General features: G+C 45.0%; 2 long non-coding RNA genes across 3 annotated transcripts; both read left to right on the forward strand.

The window, feature by feature from the left end:
- Window positions 1-601: 601 nt before the first annotated feature.
- Window positions 602-2,011, forward strand: LOC146895092 (uncharacterized). The gene is made up of 2 exons (XR_015000843.1): window positions 602-768; window positions 1,289-2,011. It is a non-coding gene; the product is annotated as an uncharacterized LOC146895092 (long non-coding RNA).
- A 6,654-nt stretch (window positions 2,012-8,665) lies between these two features.
- On the forward strand, window positions 8,666-14,785 carry LOC146895091 (uncharacterized). 2 transcript variants are annotated; one of them, XR_015000842.2, is made up of 4 exons: window positions 8,666-8,874; window positions 12,049-12,256; window positions 13,681-13,799; window positions 14,535-14,785. It is a non-coding gene; the product is annotated as an uncharacterized LOC146895091 (long non-coding RNA). The 2 variants fall into 2 exon arrangements; XR_015737563.1 differs by lacking the exon at window positions 12,049-12,256 and having other exon boundaries at window positions 8,666-12,003.
- The last annotated feature ends 12,211 nt before the right edge of the window (window positions 14,786-26,996 follow it).

A 26,996-nucleotide genomic window follows, 5' to 3' on the forward strand; every position in this document is an offset into this window, starting at 1 on the left:
TGGGGTCTGACTGTGGCTTTGTGCTCCGGGGCTCTTGGCCCAGGGTCACGGGTAGGGGGCTTTTCTAACATTAAGAAAAAAGAAAAATGACAAAAATCATTTCTTCTCACGACGCTAATGAGTACCCTTGCGGTATCAATGGTGACATTGTGAGAGGTTTGGGGAGAAAGTTTTGGGGTTTGGAGGGTGGTTTTATTCTCAAGGTTTCTACATAAAGTATCTCACAGTCATTAAATGTACTCCCAGCCCAGCAAACTAAACACTTTAGAGGGCTTTAAGGTCTTAGCGTCCAAACGTCTCCGCACACTAATGACAAAAACAAGGACTAGCAGAATTACAAAGCGTGCCCAACACAGTCTAGTGTGTTGTGACAGGACAGAAGCCAGACTTAGACCCTAGGTCCTTGGACAATGAAGAACTCTTCAGCAGCCTTTGAGGTAACTCAGAGGTGACATTTCACCTCACAAACGACTATCACTCCCCCACAGCCCGGCCGTGTTGACACTTTTGTGGCAGTAACTTTGAAAGCTGCCTTTTATAGCCCTGGCTTGGGAAGGGCAAACACTGTTATCGATGAAACAACACAGGTGGCTCAGAGACCTGGAGCCAGGTAGAGCCGATCAGGAAGTGAGACCCTTTGCACAGACAGACGTGACTCAGTCACCTGTCTGCAATCGAAAGGGTGCTGAGACTCAGGGAATAGCAGGAGAGGCTACCGTGCTGGTGACAGCCTTGACTTTGAGGCCAGACAAGACGGGTTCCATCCAGGTGACTCTACTCAACTCCCTTGGCAAGCTCCTTGACAAAGCCTCACTTTCCTCATCTACAGGACAGGGATACAAATTGATCAGCTGCAGGAGTTCCGTTTCAGAAGTTCAGTAGCCACCACGCAGCTGTGGGGCTGTCCCCAAAAGTTGTACTGCGAAGTGGGGTTGGGTACAGGGATACTGTTGTAGTTCTGGATCTCGCCTATTGCTGCTCACTAGAAGTAGAGAGCTGCTCTGGGTTTGCTCTGGGGGGCATCCAGGGTACCCAGTTCCTCATCTCCTCCTTGGTCTTCTTTAGTTAAGGATTTGGCCTCAAGGTCTGGAGGTTCAAGTCTCTCCTAACAGAATCCCGGGGAAGAGCACATGCGGGGACAAGAGACAAGAGGCAGGACGATACCTTCTGTTATGCTGGTGTTCAGAGATCGAAAGCCTTCAGCTCAAATCATCACACACCGCTCAGACATTCATGACCCGTTGGACTGGCGAGGCTGAGTTTTCATTTCTCTGCTCTCTGCCTTCAGGTCACACGCTGCAGCTAGAAGGAAGCAGGACCACGGGAAACACTCTGTTATCTGGATGAATGGGAAACTTCCATAAGTAGGGGGCCAGTTCGTCCCTTGATCTTCCCTCTGCTTCATTAGGGGAGTTAGTGGCAGGCAGGCAGCTCTCCGAATCTATGTAAAAAGATGTTGTATTTTAAAGAAATACCCCACCCCCCGAAGTCTGGAGATGAGAAGAATGGGGTATCCCAGAGACACTCTGCATGAGTCCCTGGAAAAACATGGAAGGGAAACTGTGGAGGGCCGCAACCACATTCTCCATTGCTTCAAAGGACAAAGGTAGAGATTGACCTCTGTGACCTCAAGGTGTGGTGGTACACGCCTTTGGTCCTGATGCCTGGGAGGCAGAGGCAGATTGACCTCTGTGACCTCAAGGTGTGGTGGTACACGCCTTTGGTCCCAATGCCTGGGAGGCAGAGACAGGCAGATCTCTGTGAGTTCAAGGTGTTGTAGCACATGCCTTTAATCCCAGCGCATGTGCTTGGTAACTTACTACTACTGCTGCGTCCCTGCCTACTTCCGAGGCATCATCTGGGATAATGGGCAGCGGACCAATCCAAGAGTGACACGTCAGAAGCGAGGACTGTTTCCTTTATAAGGGCTGGGTTCCCCTCATTCTGGGTCTCCGCCATGTAAGCTTATGCTCTCCCTCTCAAGACGCATTAAAGCTTTTCTGCAGAAGGATCCTAAGTGTCCCGCGTCGTTCTTGCGGGCGAGATGATAGCGCGGGACAGGAAACATTCTCTTAAGACCTGCTGCCCCTAGACACGGCAACCACCCTTGCTGTGTGAGAAAGGGGACAGGATGAAGATGATAGCTCAGTGTGGTGGGCACTCTCAGGGCAATGTGCACAGTCCTGGGCTCCTGGTCTTTTCTCGCCGTGTTTTAAAGATGAGGAAACAGAAGCACTAGAAAGTCAAACAAGTGACCAAGGCCACCTGAACATAAACCAGGTTCAGATCCCAGCAGTCAGTGTCACAGCCATATCTGCCTTGCCTCTTCAGGGCAGGTGATGTTGAGGTCTCACGGGGTATACCTACACTGTTCAGTCAAGGAAATCAAGGCACTGGAGGGTTATGTTTCCCTCATAGGGTCATGCAGAGGGAATGGGGTTCCATTGAATGCTTTCCTTTTCCTTCCAAATTATTTCTTGGGACTGGAGATATAGTGCCACTGGTAGAGTGTTTGCCTAGTGTACATAAATCCCTGTATTGCATTCCCAGCATCATAGAAACCAAGGCATAATGGCACATGCTCATGATCCCAGCACCCAGCAGATAGAGGCAGGAGGATCAAAAGTTTAAGGTCAACCACGGCTACTTAATGAGCTGGAGGCAATGTGGACTGTTTGAGATTCTGTCTCTTTGGCTATCTTTTGGACTTAGGCAGAAATGACTACATTGATGCCTAAATCTTTCCACTATTATTTTCTTATTTCAGCTCTCTTCCCCTTCCTAGGATTAGAGAACTCTGCTGAGTTGGTCATCTGAAGACCTCAGAGACCCCCAAAACCCATCCTGCCATCCTCTTCAGCTCTGTTCCACTTTAGCAAAGGGGATCCAGGTCCTGCACAGAGAAAGTGCATTGTCACTTTGTTTAACGTACTGTGTGCCCAAAGCCACGACTGAAACTCCTGTTAGTTCTGTAGGCCATTGTTTCTGCGCTGCTCTCCACTGATACTCGAATGTCCAATTTCCTGGCCTAGGACTGAGGGACAATGGGCTGGTTCCACTTTTTCTGATTGTTGAGGCCAAGCCAGAAGTTTACCCAGATGAAAAGAACTGGGGCACTGTCCTGCTTACGAAGCAGAAGGATCCAGGTTCCCCTCGAGTAAGGAGGGCCTGTGGCCCGTTCATCCCTCTGTCTCTAACATGGCGGCACAGAAAAATCAAATGAACTGATAGGAGGCTTTGTTAACTACATCCATTCCTCTAGATCCCAGAAGGAAAAGAAAAAATTGCTTGTCAGAGTTCAGTTTGGTTCAGTTGTCTGGTAATATGTGACCAAGTCAGATGTTTAGTGACCTGCTGCAATGACCTTTCTGCCAGACTCCGTAACACAGGCTGTTCTGGCTCAGGTGGGTAACAGAGCATTGCTGTGATTGCCCCACCCTTTCCCATGGCCCCTTGAGCCAATCCATTATTAGTTTCCCACACTGAGTCACAGCTGAGGTGAACATCAGACCTGGGGAGAGAGCAGAGCTGTCCTGTTGGACAGGCGTGCCCAGGGATCCTTTAGGTCAACAAAGCCTGCCAGGGAAGTCCCTTAGGGGTGGGGAGGTAGACTGGGCAAGTTCAAACATGTCACAATGGATTGCTTCCTCTCCCACGAGTATGTCCAAAACCAAAGAGTGTCCACATCCAGGCATGGTACATGGCAGGGTCTAAAACAGAAGTCTCCCGTCTTTATACCCAGAATCAACACCTTCATTGTTAGACTTGATCATGTTATGTCTTGACTGGACAGAGTTGAATAGGGCTGGCAACATGTCTCAGGGGTTAAGAACCCTTGCTGCACCCACACTTGGCTGCTTGTGATGCTTGTTGCAGGGACTCTGATGCCATTTCCTGCACTCTTTAAGCACTTAGCATGCATAGTGCACAGATAAGCAGACACACAGTCTTGCATGTTATTAATTTTAAAAAAGAATGTTGAGCAACTTGACAGCCATGTCTGCTCTTTTCACAATTGCTCTCCAGGCGGTGGCAGTGTACGCCTTTAATTCCAGCACTCAGGAGGCAGAGGCAGGCACATCTCTGTGGGTTCAAGGCCAGCCTGGTCGACAGAACAATTGCTCTGACAGAAACTAGCCCGAGTCCTGTGAAAACTATATTAAGCAGTGTCCTTAATATTCTAAACACCTCCTTCTAGATCCTACCCTTTTAATGGTTCATACCACCTACCAATGTTGTCACACTGGGGACCAAGTATAGAACACATGAGTTCAGGGGCAAGACAGTATCAAAACTGTAACAAGTGGCATTATGAGAAAATGGTCCACTGTCTATATAGCAGAAAACACATCGTAGTCATCAAGTTTAGTTTCCCCAGCGGGAAGCGATCCTGAGTTGAAACAGCAACTCTCTATGGGGGCAGAGACCCAGGCTCGTTTTGATGTGTTGCTCTGCAATCTTCAACTGTTTTCAGCTTCTGAGGACTTCAGAAATAAGGAGGAAGAACAGAATAAGAAGGGAATAAGAACCCTTTCCAGAAGGCTTGGGAGAGGCTCAGCAGTACTACTCTTCCAGATGGGCCAAGTTCAGTTCCGAGCTGAACATCAGGCTGATCGTTTTCAACAGACCTTTAACTCTAGGTCCCAGGGATCCAGTGCCTTCTTCGGGCCTCCGTGGGCACCTGCATTCAAGAACATACATCTACATACACATACACACACACACACACACACACACACACACAGACACACACACACACACACACACACTTTAAGAAGGAAGTATTTTAAAAACTGAAAGATCACTTGCCATAATTTATACAACCCATGCGCTAGTTACTTTCCCTTACTATGACAAAATGCTCTGTAAAAGCAACTTGTGGGGGGGGGGAGTTTATTTGGCTCTCCCTTCCCAAATCACAACCCATCACTGAAGGAATTCAGAGCAGTAGTTGAGGCAGAAACCTTGGAGGGACACTGCTTACTTGTTTGGTCCTTCTGGTTTATACATCCAGGATGACCTGCACAGAACATGGTACCCCCCACAATGGGCTGAGCCCTCCTACATCAATTACCAATCAAGAAATGTCCCCCAAGGACCAGTCTGATGGAGACAATTTTTCACTCCAAGTTCCCTCTTTCCAGGTGACTCAAGTTTGTGTCAAGACAGCAATAAAAGCTACCTAACTACTTTGGACTATTTTTGCTTATGGTCCATGGACAAGCACTTAGCTATAGTAACCCCCTGTTTTGTTGAGGGCAGGCGTTACAGTTTGTCTACCACAACATATGAGAAATCAAGGGTGGAATTGTTAAGAAGACTGTAGAGATAAATTCTTGCTTTCAGAATCTATCTATTCTCTCCAAAATGGATTCATGATTGGTCAAGTCTTGTGCTTACAGCATATTCTTAGGCCTACTCTAGAAAATATCAATAGATGCTGAGATAAAACAAGGAACTGTTTGCTAAAGAGTCAGCTTCTAAAACCAGATCATTAAAGGGCCTTATATAGGGGAAGGTCCAGTTGTGTGATCTTGGACATGTAGTATTAGGCAAGTCTTTACACCACCGTAATCCCATTCCATAAGAGTTTGCTGGTGCTACAAAAAAATAATATTTACCTTATCAGGTTGCAGAGTAGTTTGCACGTCACCTTAAGAAATGCAAAAAAAAATCTTGATATTTGATTTAACCCAGCATATCCTAAACTATAGGGTATATATAGCGCTTGAATTTACTAATGAGCTATTGAGATTCTATTTGTATACTGACTGAAATTTAATGTGCATTTTATATCTCAAGTCAGATCACTCACATTTTATATATTCAGTAGCCACAGGTGGTTCTCAGTTTAGATGGTGCGGGTAAGAGCTAAATTTTGTTCTGTTGTATTTCGCTTGAGATAATTTCACCCTTAGCTTAGGCCTGACAGGCTCAGTGGTTACAGACACTAGATTCTACTGCTTCTGTTTCCCAGATCCAGTACCATTGTCCTCAGCTAGACCACAGCTAACCTGAGTGTCTCTGCTGGGCACCTCCCCTAGCTACTCAGATTTTCAAAGGAAGAGTTAATCTTTGCCGAGGCAAGTGTCTGTTTACTTAGCTTGTCTAAACAGTTTCTTGAGACTATGTAGAATATGTGGCACCCTCCAGAGCTTAACATAGCACCTCACATAGAGCAGACATTCAAGACACACTTGTCAGACAAATGTTATTTATTTTTCTAGCCCCAGTGCGTAGTCCAGTGCCTGACCCTCAGTAGACATTTAATAAACTCTTGCTAAATGAATGAAGTAATGAGCCAGTGTTTTAATGGTGAGTGAGTTTGCAATTTGACAGCAGGTGAAAGGTGGGCAGTTTATGGCAGAGGAGACAATGGTACCTTTCTAACCGTCCAAGTAACACCTGCCATTAAGTCAAATTTCCTTCACTGCCTCCTCACTCTCTGGCAGAACTGGTGCCAGATGGGAAGCCATGGGCATTCACACCACAGTAAAGTCACATGATGCCCAGCTACCATGATAAGTAAGCCTATCAAGTTCCCATGGACAATTAAAATCAGCTTTCAGCGAAAGTCCAGTTCCGCCATTCTATTAAAGTCCTTTCCCCACCAATCTGCCTCAGTACATACATGATGCAAACAGTCCCGACACCCAGCACATTAAACTCAAAGGAATTTTAAAAAATGCCAGTAGGAATCCCAGCAGCGAGGCCTCTCAGCCTCAGCACCGTCCTCCTTACCAGTTGTTAACCTGTCTGTGTCTCTGCCACCAATTCCCATTTTCTCTCCTATAGGTTTACAGTACTGGCATGTGCTTCTCTAGCCAGGATGCTGCAGGATGCTGCCAACGGAGCCTCCTGCATGCTGTTCTTGGTGAGGGGCTGCGAACACAGCTCACAACACCCTGGTTCTGCTTTCCTGGATGATATTCGCGCAGTGAGACTGAGCCTCATTTTTGTCTAGACAACTAGCCATAGGCCCAGCGAGTTTTAGAGTTGTGTAGAGCTTCCCACCCACCCCTCCTTATGGATGACTGAAACACAAACACTATTTAGAGAGATCTGAGCCTAGTCATCCCTTTGGAGCCTGGTGGCAGGCCAGAAGGCCAATCACAAAGGCTGCATTCAGCTGCAGCAACAGCAGCCTGATGGGCAGGGGCCTGCTCCCAAACATTCTTGACTGGGCTTCTGGGGGAAAGGTGTTGCTGGCTTCCAAATATTTGTTGCTCTGTTTCTATAGCAACCACAGTGACCATGGCAAAACCCCGAAACTGCACATCAAAATGGGAGGTGCTAAGTAAAGACTTGTCAGGAGAAGGGTTTCTCCTGGTCTTTTCACTCTGCACAGACTGAAGGCTTTTCCAGGCTCCCTTCAAGGAACTAAAGAGAACTTATTTGACTCCGTGAAGCCTACTGTTGGTCTGACAAGAGAAGTATAAGACTACCCATAGCCCCCGAGTTGCTTTCAGGAGCCTGTTAATTGCTTACTGAGCTCATTCAGCTAAGTGTGCTGACCTTGGTTCAGGCATCGGACAGTACCAGTGCCAGCACCTCTCTTTCTGTAACATTGGGAAAGTCGCTTGCTGTCACTGAGTTCTTTCTGCAGGGAATAAAAAAATTCAGTGAAAGCCAAATCAGTAAACTGAATGCCGAGCCTACTCTGAGTTATATGCTAAGTTTATAAGGCAGAAATAACCTGGGTATTGCCATCAGGATGCCATGCAGCCTCCCAGGCAGAGCTGTAGCAAATATGAGGTTGAATTGCACCACGTGGCGTGCCTGGCACCCGGTGGGATTTGCTATACCATAAAAGTTTATTTCCCTACTTCTCTAAATCGGGCTATGCCAAAGAAAGCCCTAAGAGGTGTAAAGAGCCCGTGTCCTTTCACAACATTTCTCTGGGAACAGATTAGTTTGCCTGTTTGGACATAGCCCAGGGGGAATGACTTCCATGGGTTTTGTCCATCGCGATTTCATTACAGCAAGCTTTCGCGGCCTGGACCTCACTGGGCTTTCTTTGCTCTCTGCTGGGTTCGCAATGATAAACATGGCTGTTTCCAATGAAGATTGAGGATGCTGAGGTTCATGGTGAAGGGGCTTACCTCAGTCACAGGGCAATGGCAGGCAGAGCTGAGATTCAAACACATTTTCCAACTCGCTCTTTCAGGCAAATATTTCTTTGGGCATCAGCTAAGTGCCAATATTGTTCTAGACCCTTGGGTAAATAAAAAGTCTACGTTATATAGCTGGAGCCGAAAGGCTAAGAAGCAGATTATAAGCACATAAATACATACTGTGTTACAAACACAATAATCTCTGCAGGGGCAGGTTGGAGTGGAGAAAAGGTGATGCCAAATACTGCTTTGTTTCCAGTTGTCTGGAAAATCTGTGCCCAGCGCCCGACAGAAATGAGGAGCTAGCGACTTGGATGCCAAGCTGAGGAGGGAAGGTGGTGACTTCTAGTGGAACAGCCAGAAGTCTAGCATGGTTAGAACAGAGAGCGGTGGGGACAAAGGAGGAAGCAAAACCAAGACCAGTCTAGCCCATGAGAACCTCATAGAAAAGAACTGTGGATTTTACAAGGCTCTGGGAGCCAACCAGCCCTCGTGGGAGCAGGCTGAAGGTAGGCAGAGAAGGAGTGGGAGGATTCATTCTTGTGAATAGAGGCAGCTCTGGAAGGGAAGGAGTCTGGAGTGGTGAAGAGCATGACTCAGACTCAGAAGAGGAACTGGGATCCGCTGATGGGTGGAAGGTAGGGGTGAGGGCGAGAGGAGCCAATGACCGGCTGAGATCAGAGTCACACAGTCGTTTCCAGAGGAATTAGGAGGCAAATATGTTACACTGGAGACTGGTGTTGAAGAGACCATGGAGAAGGTAGGGGAGACAAAAAGTGGCTGATTTAAAATATTGGCCATTGGTCAGCCACACGCTGCTTAAAGCTAGACCTAGTTTGAAATTCCCAGTAAAGAAAGTGGGGGCAGAAAAGAACAGCGGTCCATGGGTGACTCTGGTGGATGAGGGTAGAAGAGGTGGGAACCCAGCCAGAAGGCCACGAAGAAGGGGCTTGTTAAGCTAGGGAGAAACCCTAGAAAGTCCCATCCTGCAAGCCAAGCCAAAGGGGGCATTTTCAGAAAGGAGCAAGCCAGGTGGTTCAGGCAGTGACGGTTTAGGGTGGGGACTGAGAACTCAAACTAACCTTCAGAGCTGGCAAAGTGTGTTTGCTCTTTGCTTCTCTTATGGGCCATGACAGTATCTGTCTCAGTGACCTGGCGAGGGCAAACACTGAGGGGAATCATTGCAAGGGGGAACAGAGAGAAAGGAAGTGAAGAATGCAGGCAGGTGAAAGTCTCTGGAGAGAAACAAAGAAAAGGTGGGGGCCTAAAAATGACTGACTTCAGGGTATGTCTGCCTTAGTGGGAACGTTCTGCTATAGAGGGGTAATTGACAGGCTAGGAAAAAAGGCCTGATGTGGGAGCTATGTCCTTGTAGACAGACAGACACACACACACACACACACACACAGAGAGAGAGAGAGAGAGAGAGAGAGAGAGAAAGAGAGAGAGAGAGAGAGAGAACTGACTACAAATCTCTATTATAACTTCCACTTCAATAGCATTCTCTTTCCAATTAATAAAGCCATATATCTGAGGGCAATTTTAAACTGCTTTGAGAGCAATCCTGTCTTTCAGTTGCACAGAATAAGCTTACTGGGAGATAGAAAGGTATTCCTCATGGCCCTTAGAGACTATTTCCATGAGTGTCACTTGTCACTGCTCCCAATGTCGGGTTCCCCTCTTCAACGCATACTGCTCTAACTGCAGGTTACTTGTGTGGTGAGTCCCCACCGTTCACAGGCTCTCCCCACAAGTCGGGAATGTGTCTCATTCCTCTCTGAAGTTTGTCCTCAGCAAATGTGTCATCCCAAACACTTGGGAAAGGAAGAAGAACTAATAAGGGGGAAGGCAACAACTGGACCCTCTGACGCTCAAATCTCCTTATTATTTTGTAAAAATATCTTTCAGCCAGTTGAGCAATGAATAGATTCTTTCTTTTCAATGTGTGAAGGACAAGGGGGAAAGTTCAGGAAAGAGACGAGGATAGATTTAGAACTCACCATGCACTAGGGACCTTGCCAGGACAGTTAATCAGCATGATGGGGGAAGTTTCATCCCTCACAATGAGCGACCACCACCACCTTTGAATTACAGTGTCACCCAATGGGATAGGAAGCCCACGCAGGAGTGAACTCCCATCACGGGAGATGTGTCAGTGGAATCTTGATGTCTGGGGGAACCATAGCATCCAACAATCGTAGGACTCTGCTACTTTATGATTCCATTTAATCCGGGGGTTAAATTAATTCAACTCATGTCATCCCAAGGATGTCTGATGGATACCCTGGGATGTTCTTCATCATCAAAATGTAAGCACATACTACATGGTACATCAGAAGAAAGCACAGCACCGCACTCAACATGTAGGTGCCAAGGATGTGCAAAGGACAAAACGTGGCTCTGTTACTAAAAAATTATTCGGTGTGACTCAGTTTTCCCATCTGTAAGAATAACAGCAGGATGCTATCAGTCAGCCTGAAATTCTTTAAAATATTCCGAATAGCACCTGGCACACAGTGTATGCATAGTAAATGTTATTTATACAAATCGACTAACTCTTGTAGACTATGCCACCCTGGGTCCCGTGGGCATCTGCTTGGGCTCATTCTTACACGTTAAAGCAGAGTCAGCCCCATCTAGAGGGATCAGGCTCAGCAGACAGAAGCCCTTGGGGAACAAGTTTCTTTGATGGGGGCACCAGCAGCGCTGGCCAACTGGCCTCCTTTCTTCTTCACAAGCATGCCATCGGCACTGCCTGGCTAAATGTGCAAAAAAAAAAAATGTTTATGGCGACCTCATTTGTTTTCCTTTCTATTACAGCTTCTTCCAAAGGCCAGAGACGGCTGAAATTAAACCAAGACAGGGGCCAGGGGAGCAGACAGGGCCTGGGCCAGGGCCAGGAGTAATGAAGTGGAAAATGTTCACACCGCAGGCAGCATTACAATGCACCTGTACAAACAGCAGGGACCTCCCCACCCCTCCCTATCAAGGCCCAACTGCCTCGCAGAGCTTTTTTTACGGTTTTACTCCCTGTCTTGCCCGATCAATATTAGGTCTATGATGAAGATAAGAGACAAAGTCATCCAGGACGAAGCAGGATGGCGGGGGCACTAGACAAAGAGACACTCAGCCCCTATGCTTCTGGAACATTCCCAGTGTTCTCTGAAAACCTGGCTGCCTAAAATGGGAGAAATTCAACACAGCTAGTAACTCAATGGTAGGGTCTTTTCCCCATATACCTTTTCTCACCCCACTCAGCCAGTGTGGTTTTGCCCCATTTCACAGACAATGGGGGTTCAAGAAATAGAGCCAGCAGGTGATGGGGCAATGCTCAAGGGCCAGGTACCACTTCACTACCTCTGTGTGACTGTCCAGAGTAGAGTGTTGAGTGGCGTTCTCTGAGCCATGCTTTTAGAATATGAGAAGACTGCGACCGTTGGCTCTGAGTGTGCTGGACACTACTGTGCTAGGGAGTAGGAAAGAGTCCTCAAGAGAGTCAGGCTGCAGTATCCTTCAAGAGGTGACGGTGAAGACGAGAGGCAGGGTGTCCCCTACAGACAGGCACGGGGCCACAGCACTACCATGGTGAAACATGGAAGGAGGGAAATGTCCCATTTTAAGCGGTGTCATAGAGTTTTGGAAGCAGTGAGATTGGGTGGGTGAGTCTCTGGATCTCAGTGACACTCGGTTTCTCCATCCTAAATGGGGGTTGTGTGTGCTGTAAGTGGAATGCTGCTTCTAAACCCCAATGCTGTGTTGCAATCTACCTTTCTTGGGTTCATTTTGCAGTTTCTTCAATGATTAGGAGAATGGAGAGATCAAATGAATGGGGAAATATATCCCACAGAACTGATACATAGTAGGCCCTCAATAAATACGAGCACCCTTGGTAAGTGATAAGTTCTTTGTAAACCAAAGCATCTACTTCTTCCAGATGCTCCAATCTACAGCACAAAGGAAACCATAGCAAGCCACCCGTGAATGCCAGCTGATTTTGTCACCATGTCGGCAACTCCCTGCCTTGTGTCCCTTACTCCCATCTTGGTGGTTCAGCCAACAGCCAGCTAAATTCAGGCCTCTCTAAATGTCAGGGGCTGCATGACGCATATTTTCAGGGACCAATATGACACAGTTTTGTAAGGGTGAGTTCAACTTTACCCATTCAACGTTAAAAATTAACTATTTTCCATCTTTCGTTATGACTTTTTATTGTTGCTCTGCATTATTATTATTATTATTATTATTATTATTATTATTATTATTTGTTTTAACCAAGAGGGGAGAAGAGAAGGGTTGGGGAGAGCTTGGGGGAATTGGATGGTTGAGATGGAGGAAGGAAGGATATGGGAGCAGGGAAGGAGATATCTTAATTGAGGGTGCCATTTTGGAGATGGCAAGAGGTTTGGCTCTGGAGGGGTTCCCAGGAGTCCTTGGGGATGACCCCAGCTAGGACCCAGGGCAGTGGCGGAGAGGATGCCTGAACTGGCCTTGTCCCATAGTCAGACTGATGACTATCTTGAATATCACCATAGAACCTTCGTCCAGTGAACGATGGAGATAGAGACAGAGACCCACATTGGAGCACTGGACGGAGCTTCCAAGGTCTAGTTGAAGAGCAGAAGGAGGGAGAACATGAGCAAGGAAGTCAGGACCATAAGGGGTTGGTTCACCCACTGAGACAGTGTGCCTGAGCTAATGGGAACTCACCAGCTTCAGCTGGACTGGAAATGTACAAGCATGGGATCAAACTTTATCCTCTGAATGTGGGTGACAGCTGAGGCAGACTGAGGGGCTAATGACAATGGCACTGGGATTTGTCTCCACTGCGTGTACTGGCTTTTTGGGATCCTATTCTCTTTGAATGCATACCTTCCTAAGCCTGGACAGAGGGGGGAGGGCCTTAGACTTTCCACAGGGCAGGGTGCCTTGCCCTCTCTTAGGACTAGAGGGGGTGGGGGAGGGTGTGTGAGGAAGCAGAAGAGAAGTGGGAGGAGGGGAGGAAGTGGGAATTTTAATTGGTATTATTTATAAAGTAATAAAAAAGAAATCTGAGCTTTGCAATGTAAAAGAATCAGGATTGCCATGTGTATTAGTCACCTTATCATCACCATGACAAAAATAAATAAATAAATAAAAACGAAACCCTAGCATCATCAACTTAGAAGAGGAAGAGTTTATTTGGGTGAACGATTTTGTAGATTCCATTTCAAGATCAGCTGGATCCACTGAATGCAGGGAAACGGCTGCTTTCTGCATAGTGGGCAGGAAACAGAGAAAGTAATAACAATGGATCAGACCCAAAATATTTCTTCAAAGGCACATCCCCAGGAGACCCACTTCCTCTAACTAGACCCTACCTTCCACAACTTTACCACCTCCAATAGTCTACTCAGATTTTGAATCCATCAATGGGCAAAGCACCGAGGGAATCAAAGTCCTCTGAAGTAATCCTTACAGGCCCAGTGGTGTGTACTTTACTAATCTCCAGAGCATCTCTCAACCCAACCAAGTGACCTTGCGTTTGCTTTTCTGTTGCCGTTACTCTTATTTGGCTTTCTGAGACAAGATGTCCCTCGGTCAACCAGGCTGGCTTCAAATTCCTGGAAATGGTCCTGCTTCGGTAAACCACCATGCCCAGTTCTAACCAAGTTGAGGATCAAAATTAACCTTAATACCATCACTCCGGTAAGTATTTATCCACCTTTCCCTATCCATAGTCCCTCACTGTGTACTAGGTGGCAAAGGAACTCACTGTCCCTGAAGAAGCAGGCACTGAAATAACGTGTTGAGTACATCACACTGCAACTCTTGAAATAATGATGAAGACACATTCTTAAGAGTGGAGTCCGTTGCCCTAAGAGTAGTCATACGATCTATACTTCGTGGAATGGTGTCTTGATACACCACATACCCTGGGTGGGTGTTTGCATCTTCGGGGTTAAAGGCCCAAATATATAATGTTCTCTATTCCACAGTTAACTACTACCCCTACAATGGCACCCGCTCTAACATTATTTCATGGCTTCATGTGAAGATCTGTGTGTAAAAAGAGCTCCATACATGTTTGTTGACCAATCTATATGAAGAAATTGAGTGTTTCAAACAAGAGACCATCAGCAGGTCTTAATTTTGGTCTCTGTACTATCATTATTATTTCCCTATCTACAAAGCAAACATCTCCTACTTTTCAGTTAAACTGCCTAGGAGAGACTCCTCCATCCCTCAAATAGTGTTCTGTGAAAGGCTACTTACTAGTCTACAGACAGTTGTTCTGAACAATTGATGAGTGAAAGGAAAAACACTTTTACAAATGAAAATACATTTTCTAGGACATAATTTCAAAGATATGTATAAGGTGTGTGTGTGTGTGTGTGTGTGTGTGTGTGTGTGTGCATACAAACCTGTTCCTTATTATTGCAGCATATGATTCACGAGGCTCTGGTCAAAAGATGTGGAGAAATGGCACGCCCCATATTAAAATGCCTGATGGTCTTATGAGTAATTCCTGATTCATGAATCTACAACATTCCATGAAAAACTGATGATTTTGGATGGGGATGACCTCTTTTATATTTATTTCTTAGAGAATACCACTCAGGTTACTCAATTTTTGCACGCTAAAATATGGACCAAATGTGGTCATTTCTTACAATAAAGTCATCAGAAAAGTCTTTATGTTCCTGTCTATCTTAACCTAAATGAACATCACACCTATAGAGAGTGTTCCTTTGACATGCTGCTGTCCTTGATAGCCGAATAGGAATAGGTTAGGAGCACCATTAGCTAGGCATCTCTGAACGGTTCTTCCCACTGATGGCGTTCCTCAGAGAAGGATGGATTTGGATGTAGACGGTGGGTGGATGGGCGCTGAAGTCAATAAAATGGTGTTCCACCAAAGTTTACATTTCGAAAGATGTGAAGACCTTATAAACCCACCATTAACCAGGCTGTCAAGGGGGCTATAAAATGTTCATGGATAAACAGAAATGACCTCGTGGAGAATAAACTGAGTAGATTTTAAAACAGGGCCCAGTGGTTTCTCCTTATAAAAGACAGACGCGTGAAATGCCACGTCGAGTTTAAGAAAATAAAGATATAATTTAGGAGTCAGATGAACGCAAACAGAAGGCACAACAAGGTGAGTATTGCACAAAGACGATGTAAAGGGGAGGAAGGAGAAGAATAATAACTTCATAATGAGAAAATGTGTAATAAACGAGGATATAGTAGTGAGAAGCTCATTAAAGTTAAAATATGCAAAATCTTTGAAAACAGTGAGAAAGTGATCATCTCACTAGTCACCTTTCCTATACTTAATTTATAAGAAGACAGAACAAATAACATTGTGTCTAAAAATAAGATTTCAATAAACCCTCTATTTCAAGAGAGAATAATGGAAAATAGAAAAGAAATATAAAGACTAAAACTAATTAATTTAGATTCAGAAATTAAATATAAAACAACTTCCCATATAAATCCAAAGACTATTTTCAAAGTAAGAATAAAATAAATTTACAAGTTCTGGAAAATTTAATTCAATGAAGAAAACCAAAATTGAAAGTGCAGATAGAGCCAGGGGTGGTGACACACACCTTTAATCCCAGCACTTGGGAGGCAGAGGCAGGAGGATCTCTGAGTTCAAGGCCAACCCCACCTACAGAGAGAGAATTCCAGGTTAGCCAGGACCACACAAAGAAACCTATCTTAAGAAATAAAAGGAAAAGAAAAGAAAATGCAGATAGAATGTGACACATTTAGGAATACAAGCGCCTTAAAGAATGCTAAAAAAAAATACAACTACAATACTAGGTGGTGGTGCACTCCTTTAATCCCAGCACTCAGGAAGCAGAGCAGGCAGATCTCTGTGAGTTCGAGGCCAGCCTAGTCTACAAGAGCTAGTTCCAGGACAGGCTCCAAAGCTATAGAGAAACCCTGTCTCAAAAACAGACAAACAAACAAACAAAAATAAAATACAGCTACATATGGGCACATTTGAACATTTTTATTAATTTGAATCATTTGTTGGAAGCCATAAATTATAAAGATAGCTTAATGAAAAATAGAAAGAAACAACTACAATAATAAAATTACAGCATTGTTCAAGATAACTGTTTCAGCAGACACTCCTCTTGAGTGCCACAGTCTTCAAACATTAGATGGAGATTCTTTTAGATTTGAAAGATCTCTGTGCAGACTAAAATATCTAAATATCTAAAATCTAAATCACTAAAATAAAAGAGAGAGAAATATCTCATGTATTTATAAAGCTTTCAAATGTTTATATTAAAATCTAACTGGTGCCTAAGTTCAATCCCCAGAAACCCCGTGGTAGAAAGACAGAACTCCTGCAATTGCCCTCTGATCTCCACAGGGACATGTTGGGAGGAGCACACGTGCACACGATAAGTAAATGTGGAAAAAAAAACCTAAGATCTAATATTCAAAAAAGATAATTATGGCTCGATTGCATATATTGTGAAGTTTGTGAAAATTCTAAATACAACCATAGTGAGTTGAACTTTCCACCATACTAAAAGGATAATATACTACAACTGCTGGACTTATTCTTAGAAAGTAATTCCTCCAAAGGTCATTTTAATAAGTAACGGGGAAAAGATACAAAGATGACTTGGCCAAATCATAATTATGAAAATCTGTCCTTAGAAACTCTAGAACACACCATTTAAGCATGTGCGTTAAATAGTACAATATCAGTGTAAGAAAACACAAGCAGATGAGTGGAAGGGGGCACAGCTGAGATACAAGCCACATTTTACATTCCAGTAGAGGGATGAGGAGCAATCCCAATCAGAGGAGAAAAAGAAGGAGAAAAAGACAGAGGCAGCACAGGAGGAAAGTAAGAGACTGCTGTCTGTAAGTCTGTTCCAGGCAGGGAAAGGAATCTGTAAGTATGTTCCAGGCAGGGAAAGGAATCTGTACGTATGTTCCAGGCAGGGAAAGGAATCTGTAAGTATGTTTCAGGCATGGAAAGGAATCTCTAAGTATGTTACAGGCAGGGAAAGGAATCTGTACGTATGTTACAGTCAGAGAAAGGAATCTGTAAGTATGTTCCAGGCAGGGAAAGGAATCTGTACGTATGTTTCAGGCAGAGAAAGGAATCTGTATGTATGTTCCAGGCAGAGAAAGGAATCTGTATGTATGTTCCAGGCAGAGAAAGGAATCTGTATGTATGTTACAGGCATGGAAAGGAATCTGTACGTATGTTACAGGCAGGGAAAGCAATCCTCTAAGCTTAAACTTCGAAGGCAGAAGCAGAAAAGGGAGAGGGAGTAATGAGAAGACTATCTCTGCTCTGTTCAGGAAGTAGAAGAGCGAACAACAGCCCTGAAGAGAGTGTGAGCAGGGCTCCAGATGCAATTTGCAGGAATTGTGAAAAGCCGATAACAGACTACTTGTTCAAAAATGTTAGTTATTCTGCAATGGCAGCTGCCAAGCCTAGTGCAGACCCAGTGTGTGAGTACAGGGCTTGAACATGCCAGAGAACAAGTTTCCCCCAGCGGGGAAGGAAAGAACCACGGGGAACCCTGTCAGAATACTTCAAGAAAAGAATGAGAAACATACTAACTGTTTTGTTCCAAGAACACCAAGAAACACTCTTCTGACTCTCCTTCCTCTTCAAAACCAAGAGGTATTATGTGGACACGCCCACACGCTGGCATCCGACAATAGTGCAATTCCCCACAAAATGGCCAGAATGTGTCAGTTGTAATTATATACCATGGAAGCACAAAGCCTTGCTTTGTGCTATGTAGCGTAACAATGTTTTCACATGCTTTACCGCCTGGTTACTTTGTAAAGATTGTTATTTATTCGTTTTTGTTTTCAATGCCGAGGATTGAACGTTAAGTTAGTGCTGTATCACTGAGCAACACTTCCCAGCCTGTCTTAGGGTTTCTGTTGCTGTGATGAAACACCATGACCAATAGCAACTTGGGGAGGAAATGGTTTATTTCAGCTTACAGCTCCACATCACCGTCCACTGTTGAGGGAGGTTAGGGCAGGAACCTGGAGGCAGGAGCTAAGGCAGAAGTCATGGGCAAGTGCTGCTCCCTATGGCTTGCTGGGCCGGAGTACTTTTTTTTTTTAATTACAATTTTTAATTTATTTCACATACCAACCCACAGTTTCCCCTCTCTCCTCTCTTCCTTTTCCTTCTCACCACCTCCCATCTACCCACCCCTATCCACTCCTCCTCTGTTCTAAAAGGGGCAGGCCTCCCATAGGAATCTACAAAGCACGGCATATCGAGTTGAGGCAGGACCAAGCTCCTACCCCTGCATCGAGGCTGGGCGAGGCATCCCACCGTAGAAAGTGGGTTCTAAAGAGCCAGCTCATGCGTCAGGGACAGGTCCTGAAGCCACTGGTAGGCGTCCAACATACAGACCAAGCTACACAACTGTCACTAACATACAGAGGGCCTAGGTTGGTCCCTTGCATGCTCCCTAGCTGTTGGTTCAGAATCCCTGAGTTCCCACTAGCTCAAGTCGGCTGTCTCTGTGGGTTTCCCCTGTCATGATCTTGACCCCCTCTCCTTGCTCATGCAATCCCTACTCCCACTCTTCAATTGGATTCTCTCGCCCCAGTGCTTGCCTGTGGATCTCTGCATCTGCTTCAATCAGTTACTGGATGAAAGTTCTCTGATAACAATTAGGGTAGTCACCAGCTGATTATGGGGACAGGCCAGTTCAGGCACCCTCTTCACTATTGCTAGGAGTCTTAACTGAAGTCATCCTTGTTGATTACTGGAAGTTTCCCTGGCAACAGGTTTCTACCTAACCCCATAATGCCCCCCTCTATCAAGATATCTCTTTCATTACTTTCCCCCCTCAGTCCTGCCCCCAACTCGGCCAACTCAATCCTTCATGTTCCCATCCTCCACCTCCTCCCCTTCACTCTCTTCCCCCAAGCTTCCCTAGGAGATCTCATATATTTCCCCTTCCCAGGGAAATATCTCTGTGTCCTCTCTTAGGGTCCTCCTTGTTACCTAGTTTCTCTGGTAGCCTGAGTTCTTATAGCACCCAGGACCACCTACCCAGTGTCATACCACCCACAATGGGCTGGCCGCTACCACATCAATCACTGATTGAGAAAACGTACCACACAATCGTGTGGAGGTAGTTTTTCAACTGAGAATTCCTCTTCCCAAATGACTCCAGCTTGTGTCAAGGTGACATAATACTATGCATCATATCAGCCCTTTTTGATTTCTTACTTTGAGATGGCATCTCACTAAGTTGCTGAGACCGTCCTTGAACTCATTCTGTAGTACAGACTGGCCTTAAATTTCTGATCTTCCTGCTTAAACCTCCTGAATAGTGGGATTACAAATCTGTCCCACGAGGCCTGGCTGTGTTTCCTTTTTTGAGCATCCTAGAACAGTACTACTTTGGTCACATTACCTGAAAGCAAGGTAGGCCAAAGCACACGCTAGAGAACTGGTCATGTGGGTTCAGTTATTCCACTACTTAAACCTGCATCCTTCTATCTTCCTGACCGCCTACTCAGTACAAGGCTCAGTACCAGGGAACTCCATAGTGCCTGACTTTAGGTGCTCACACCTTAGTGAGAAAGACTTCAAAGTAAACAAGTTCCACCGTACCAGAAGATAAGTAAAACAATATAACTTGCTATAGAAAGGGGAAAAAAACTGAATTCTAGCTAAATGATCCAAAGGAGACTTTGAGTGTTGTAAAGGCTGAAGCTGAGGTTTTCCATTATACAGCTGCATTGAACCGACACACAGAAAAGCAGAAGCTTCTCTGGGCTCTAAGGGGATTTGGCTGAATAAAAGTCATATGCCCAGTTGATTTGATTTCACCAGCAGCAACTTTTACCATGGAGAAACACATACAGAGACCAACATTAAGAAGGAGCCAGAAGATAGAAACAGCCAGAAGCCCAGGACTAAACAGTCGAACTGTTGGAGTGTATACATCATCTCATTCAGACCCAATACTGGGGGGCAGGAACCCTCTTACATGCTTAAGGTCTAGACTCTATAGAGCATGCCATGGGTAGGAATGAAGAGCAAGAAGGGGACACATATGGTTTACCTCTACCCAGGTCTCTGTCACTTGTCCCCATGAGGAAGATGAGAGTCATGCTCACCAGCTGAAGAGGCAAGCTTCCCTCTTCCTGGGTAACTATATCTTTATCTTAGAATTCAGTTCATCTCTATGGCAAGCATGACTGACAGCATCTACTGCCTGCCTGTCAATCATCATCATAACTACCAACCCAAGATGTCACCTGGGCAATTCTAACTCCACAACAGATATCTTTCAAATATTTGGCCTTCAGGGCTCTCATTGCTGTAATGATTTCCATTAAATAAAACAGGGTTCTGGAAATGACCAAATTAGCCACAATAGCACGCATTGCCTTGGGAGGCACTGTGGATTTGACTGCATTTGAGCTTTGATTCTGCCTTTTAGTAGCTCTGTGTGGTGACTTGGTTGAGTCAGCCTGTTTCCTGTCATGGCCAAAGAGCCTAAGGTTACGTAGCTTGCAGAGTTGTTATATACATAGCACAACACATACATCTGAAAGCATTTTTATAGCATGCTACAGAAGTGTTGGCTTGTATTACTTTCAGTAATAGCTATTGTATTCAGGGACATTTTCTGTTATAATAGCTACAGCTCCAAATTTTCCCTTGCTTGCATGAAATCCACATTGTTCCACTAAAAGACAGTATTAAAGCTGGTTGAATTTAAAAGTAAGTCACCTCAGAATACATAGACTGATGGGGCCTTTGTTGGGACCAAATTCTCACTTTCCACCACCAATGAAACTACACACACACACACACACACACACACACACACACACACACACACACACACCGTGCCAATCTCTAAATTGTATCTCACAGAGGAAATACCACAAGATCTGCAGGGGAGTTCTCAGGGCCTCCTGGTACAGACTGATCTCCCAAGAAAGCAGCGTGTGTCAAACAGTGAGAGTGAAGACATTCCTAAAGCACCATAATTTGAGACGCAAAGCATCCAGGCTGTTAGCTTGGCACGGGTAGAGTGTTAGGAAGACACAGAGAAGAAAACAAGAGTTTTCTTCTGTCTGGAGTGCCCAGGTTATCTTCCCAAAAGAGTAACTTTGATTCAGACTTTGAACTGCATCTAGATTACCAATTTGGTAAAGAAGAAAATCAGGAGCTCTCAGTAGACCCCACAGTGTCTCTCTTGATCAGACAGCAGCTTTTATCCCTACTAAGTTCCTTCTCTAGAAAGCCGGACAAAGTCACTGACTGAGAAGCATTTGTTTCAGCTGGGTTTGTAAAAACCTTGGCTTTCACATAGTCCTCTTCCCCCTACGTCTCTAAAACCTAAGGATAATTAATGATTTAACTGGGGTGAGGGAGTTATGGGACTCCCCATTTGTGTCCCACAGAGAGATGAGAGCAATTTGGCTTCACAGAATTTTTTTTAACGTCATCATTGTTTTTAGACAGGGTCTCACTATATAGCTCAAGCTCCTCTTGATATTCCTCTGACCTCAGCTTTTTGAATATTGCAGGATTGCTACCATCCCCTGCTGGAATTACAGTATTTCTTAGACTCAAAGATGCCATTAATTAAGATGTACCTCTGATTTGATCATCATGAGTTCGAAGGAGGAAAATTCCATCATATACACATTTCCCTGGTCAGAGCTATCATCATTTCTTAAGAAATGAAATTTGAAGGATGCACGTCTTTGCGTTAAAGGACAAGTAATGTAAGATATGTCATCTGTCCTCACACAGTAAGCAGTGGAGTTGATGAGATAAGACTACACGGATAAACAATAGAAGAAAAAGTCTGTACTTGTTCAAATAGTCCTTCAGCATCTACCCTTCAGCACCCTGTGGTCCAGGGTATGCTGCAGTATTGCGAGCTGCAGGAAGACCCAGGTCTCGTCCATCCCTACAGTCTCTCCCAGTGCCTAGAGAGGCCCATCACTCACAGGTAAGGACTACTGTTTCCAAAGCAACTCAAACTGACTCTAGTCTCTAGATGAAGTTCAAGTTCCTATGTGAATGGATCCATCAGCTTGTCAAAATATCTATGGGGAAAGACCAGGTTCCATTTCTTAACCTGGTATTTTTATATCAAGATCATACGCTTTGATGCCAAGGGGATATCAAATTTCCCAACACTCGCTGTATCTTCTTGGTAAAAATTCATGAAGACTACAGACAAATACTAAGACACAGACCACATTTGGAATACCTCCAGCCTGCATGATTATAAACCCTTGCTTCCTAGTAATCTCAGAGTGGATGGGAAAAGAATCCATTAACAAACTTCAGAAAGCTTTTCTGACAGGGCCCATACAAGCATCCTTCCTTTCAGCGCGTTCTACGTGGAAGGCACTTCTGAAGATGAGGGCAAATGTTTCTTTTCACTGAAGAGACCGCTGTGGTACTGGGCACAGTACCACAGACAGTATATCCTTAGTTCTTTCTGCACTTGGCCTCACAGCTTACATAGAGAGGTCACATGTTGTGATGCTGTGGACCAGGATGAAAGGAAAAGGCATTATTGTCACTAGAAAATAGAGGGGCTCTGGAAGTTAGGCCGCCCTGGGTGCGCTAATCCACCACTCATATGAATCGAGACAGTGTCCTGCTCCTGAACAAAGCCCAAATTTCTATCCTCTGGGAACACAAGGACCACTGTAATTAATGGTGTTTACTTTAGATTTATGATGGCTTGCTATGGTGTCAAGGTAATCAAACGAGCCACTTCCGTCTATCCGTGGCCTTTGGAATAACAACAGAAAGCAAAGTTCTGATGTGACCAGCAGGGTACTAAAGTCTTACAGTCTGTCTAATGAAGACCAGCTGAGAGACAGAAGGGACTCTTGGCCTTGATAAAAAGAATTCAGAACGACAATAGAGCCGCCTTCATTTCAAAACAACCCTTATATACTGAACATCAGCCTCTTCTGGGTGGTCCCATGGAAAAGAAGTTTTGGGCTACCAGAGTCTGTCAAAGAAAGATGGGCCAGCTTGACAGGGATGAGCAGCCATGCTGTATAGAGCCTGTGTCCACTCGCCAGGGAGCCTTTAGCCAGTAACTATAGCATGAGATCAAAGACTGGGATGGGTGGTCTCTGGTTCTCTCGGAGTCCATCAGGGAACTTCCTCTGCACAAGAAGACTCTTGCCTTATGTTCAACTGGGCACATAAGGTGTAGCTTGGTGCACAGTCAGTCCATCAGAGCTGCGAAAAGTGGCAGTTAGAGTATTGTGAGTGCTTCACAAACCCCTTTCATGTATGTAACCTTGCATAACATATTGGCCATTTTCCCAGGCCATCTCTTCCATGGCCGTGGTCGGGATTATTAACCCTAACTGCAGAGATATATTATAAAAGATGGAGCAAGGAAGAAAAAAGCATTGCCTACTTCAGCAAAGAACCAACATGTGGTGAAGTAGACACTGGACTCATCCTCTGAGTCCACATCCCAACTTCTCCAACTGCTTCTCTTCAGCATTCTTCTGCCCTATCCTAAGTCGCAGTGGTCCTTAGCCATCCCTGCGCCCGACACTTAAGATGCCCGTGAAAGTGAAAAGTAACAAGGTATTGGATAATGGTTTGAGTGGTTATAATGATCTCCTTGCTGTTGCTATATTCCTCCTTCCTCCCTCTCTTCCTTACTTCTTCACTTCCTATTTCTTTTCTGGTGTCCACATCTTCCTCCTTTCACTCAGTTTTTTCCTTTATTCTTTAAGGTTTACTGAGAAAAATTATGTTCTCAGTATTGTAACAGTTAGTTAATAGGCCAAGGTAAATTATATGCTGCCTAAGCAACTGAAGGATATAGACACATTCAAGGTAAATCATAGCTTAGTAGCAAAAAGCAAGAAAATGAAGGAAAAATGGGCAAAGAACTTGTATAAACATTTCTTCAAATAAGACATAGAAAAGGTCATGAGACTTTATGAAAAGGTGTTCAACATTAGACAGAAATTAAAATCAATATGAAAAATCACTTTACACCACAGGATTGCATTTATCAAAAAGAAATCAAGAGAAAAATGTTGGCAAAGATATAAAGAAAGTGGAATCTTTGTCAGCTATTAGTGGGAATGCAGTGCACAGCAGGCTCTACAGGAAGAAGTGTGAGAATTTAAAGGTAGTAAAACAAGAACCACATTATACAATTATACACACTACACTGTCATGTTCACCTCAGGAGACACCGCACAGCTTGTTCACCTCATGGAGACACTGCACTGTCATGTTCACCTCATGAAGACACTGCAATCCCATGTTCACCTCACGAAGACACTGCAATCCCATGTTCACCTCATGAAGACACTGCACTCCATGTTCACCTCATGAAGACACTGTATTCCCATGTTCACCTCATGAAGACACTGCACTCCATGTTCACATCATGAAGACACTGCACTCCATGTTCACCTCAAGGAGACACTGCATTCCATGTTCTCCTCATGGAGACACTGCACTCCCATATTTACCAAAACATGTGGTTAGTGTCTTAGTTAGGGTTCTACTATTGCTGTGAAGAGACACCATGACCATGGCCACTGTTGTAAAGGAAAACATTTGATTGGTGCTGGCTTACAGTTTCAGAGATTTAGTCTATGATTGTTAATCCATTGTCATTCAGTAAGAAGCATGGAAGCTCACGGACAATCATGGTGCAGGACAGGGAGCAGAGAGTTCTACATTTGGATTGACAGGCAGCAGGAAGAAAGAGATGCTGAGCCTGGCTCAAATGTCTGAAACCTCAAAACCCATTCCCAGTGACACACTTCCTTCAACAAGGCCAAACCCCCCAACAGTGCCATTCCTTATGAGCCTCTAGGGACCATTTTCATCCAAACCACTACATAGAGACTATCTAGGGATTTCAGCACAACATGATTAGAGCTAGGAAAACCGTGTGATATTAGGGATTCTTGTTGAGTATACATTTTAGTGGTTCTTGTCACAAAAGTAGCCGAGACAAAAATCTTTACTATAGTAACCATTTTACTATCTAAATGCATTCCCAAATCATGATGGAAACATAAAATGAATGCAGCAGATTTGATTTAAAAAAAAAAAACAGCAAATCACGAAGAATGTCAGCAGCAGAAACACTGCAGCGTACAGTGGACGCTGCTCGGAAGGAGGGCCCAAGGGTCCAGATGCTCACAGACATCTGCCCAGAGCATGCATCTTCGGAAGCAAGCCTGAGAGGAAGAGTTTCAGGTCGCCAGGCAGAAAGTGGGGGTTTCTCAGAATCCCAGAGAGAGGGGACACTGACTAACCCATGGTGATTTGGGAAAGCCTGGTTTACTCTGAGCAAAGCAGAGAGGTCCTGAGAAGTTCAGACTGGGGAGACCCTCAGGTGCTACAACAGGGACTCTAACAGAGACCAACAGGAACTCTATCAGAGAGTATAGAATTGTGTGTGTGTGTGTGTGTGTGTGTGTGTGTGTGTGGTTAGTGTTTGTCCTCTTCCTTGTCTTCAGACCCATCCTCAGCCTTTCTCTAGCCCTGTGCTATGCCCACATCTTCTAGACCCTGGACCCCACCTGCCTCTGGGTTCAGTCAGAAGACAGAAGGTGGGTAGAGAGTGCTGTTGGTTCCCCCATACACCCCACTGCCTCCACACACCTCTCTGCTATTTCCCCTGGCAGCCATCCCTACTCCTAGCTCTCCATGGAGTCTAAGGTCTCTTTTCTTCCCTTTGGCCCTCCATTCCTAGAGGTGACACGGCTTCTGGCTGCACTCTTCTTTAGCTCTGGTAACATCCTCTACGTGTTCCTTAGCCTTCTCCCAGCTCTCTGTGTAGTTCCTTAAGTCATATCTCCATTGGGACTTCTGAGGTGAATCCTGCTATCCATGGGGGTCAAGGTTAGGTACAGTAGCCTTGGCAGTAGTCTGAGCAATCGGGCAGAGGCATGGAGTACAGAAAAGGTAGCCCTTCCCCAGGGGAGCAAGCCCTTGATTGTAGCTTGCTCCAGATCTCAGAAAACACATGGTTCGCGAGCTTTCTGACTTGGTAAAACACCCGGTTAGGCCCACAACGTAGACAGCTCAGTAAGAGACGTGGGTCTCGGAGACGGGTGATATGTCAGCCTTGATGGACTGAGTTCCAGGAGCCTTAGGGACTTCGGGGCCTATCTGGAAATGCTTCAGGACCCACGGATCTGGCCCCAAGCTTTTATCATGGCCCCCGTGTACAAATCTTATAGGTAAGGCCCATAAATAACAAAAATAAGAGCTGGATTTTGCTCATCCCGCTGGTTCTGTGTTCGTCATCATTAGTAAGCCGCCGGAGATCTCACAGAAGCCTCTGACCAGAAGCTGCCCGCCTTGTACCTTGATTAATTGCCTCAACCTTAAAGACAGGAAGATTTGTTTTTCAACCCCACAATTTTTCCTGGTGTTCCATTTAGTCACTCCTATTTCTCACCACCAGATTGTTTGCTGGGGAAAAGCACAAAAACAGCAACAGATGTCTCCGGGGGGTTTGCAAAACTCTCCGGCTAAGATAACACTTTCAATTAAAGAAATTATATCATTCAAATACCATATGCCTACAAGCCCTCAGCTACAGCAATCACCTGCTTTTGAAAACTGTTTGAAGAGCTCTAACCACCGGTCATCTACACTGGGACTCTAAACAGGCCCCTTAGTGTCTGTCCTTAGGGTTCAGAATGATTAAAATGTTACAAAAAAATCTGGCCAAAGTAGGAACCCTGTGTTTTGTCCTCTGAGACCTAGAGACATTCACAACCAACACACATGCACACACACACACACACACACACACACACACACACACACACCTGCAAGTATACACCCTGAGCTGTTTTTTATGTCTCAAAGAAGCTGGC

This window comes from Myodes glareolus, chromosome 3 (assembly GCF_982192425.1).
Source record: "Myodes glareolus chromosome 3, mMyoGla1.1, whole genome shotgun sequence".
NCBI lineage: Eukaryota > Metazoa > Chordata > Mammalia > Rodentia > Cricetidae > Myodes > Myodes glareolus.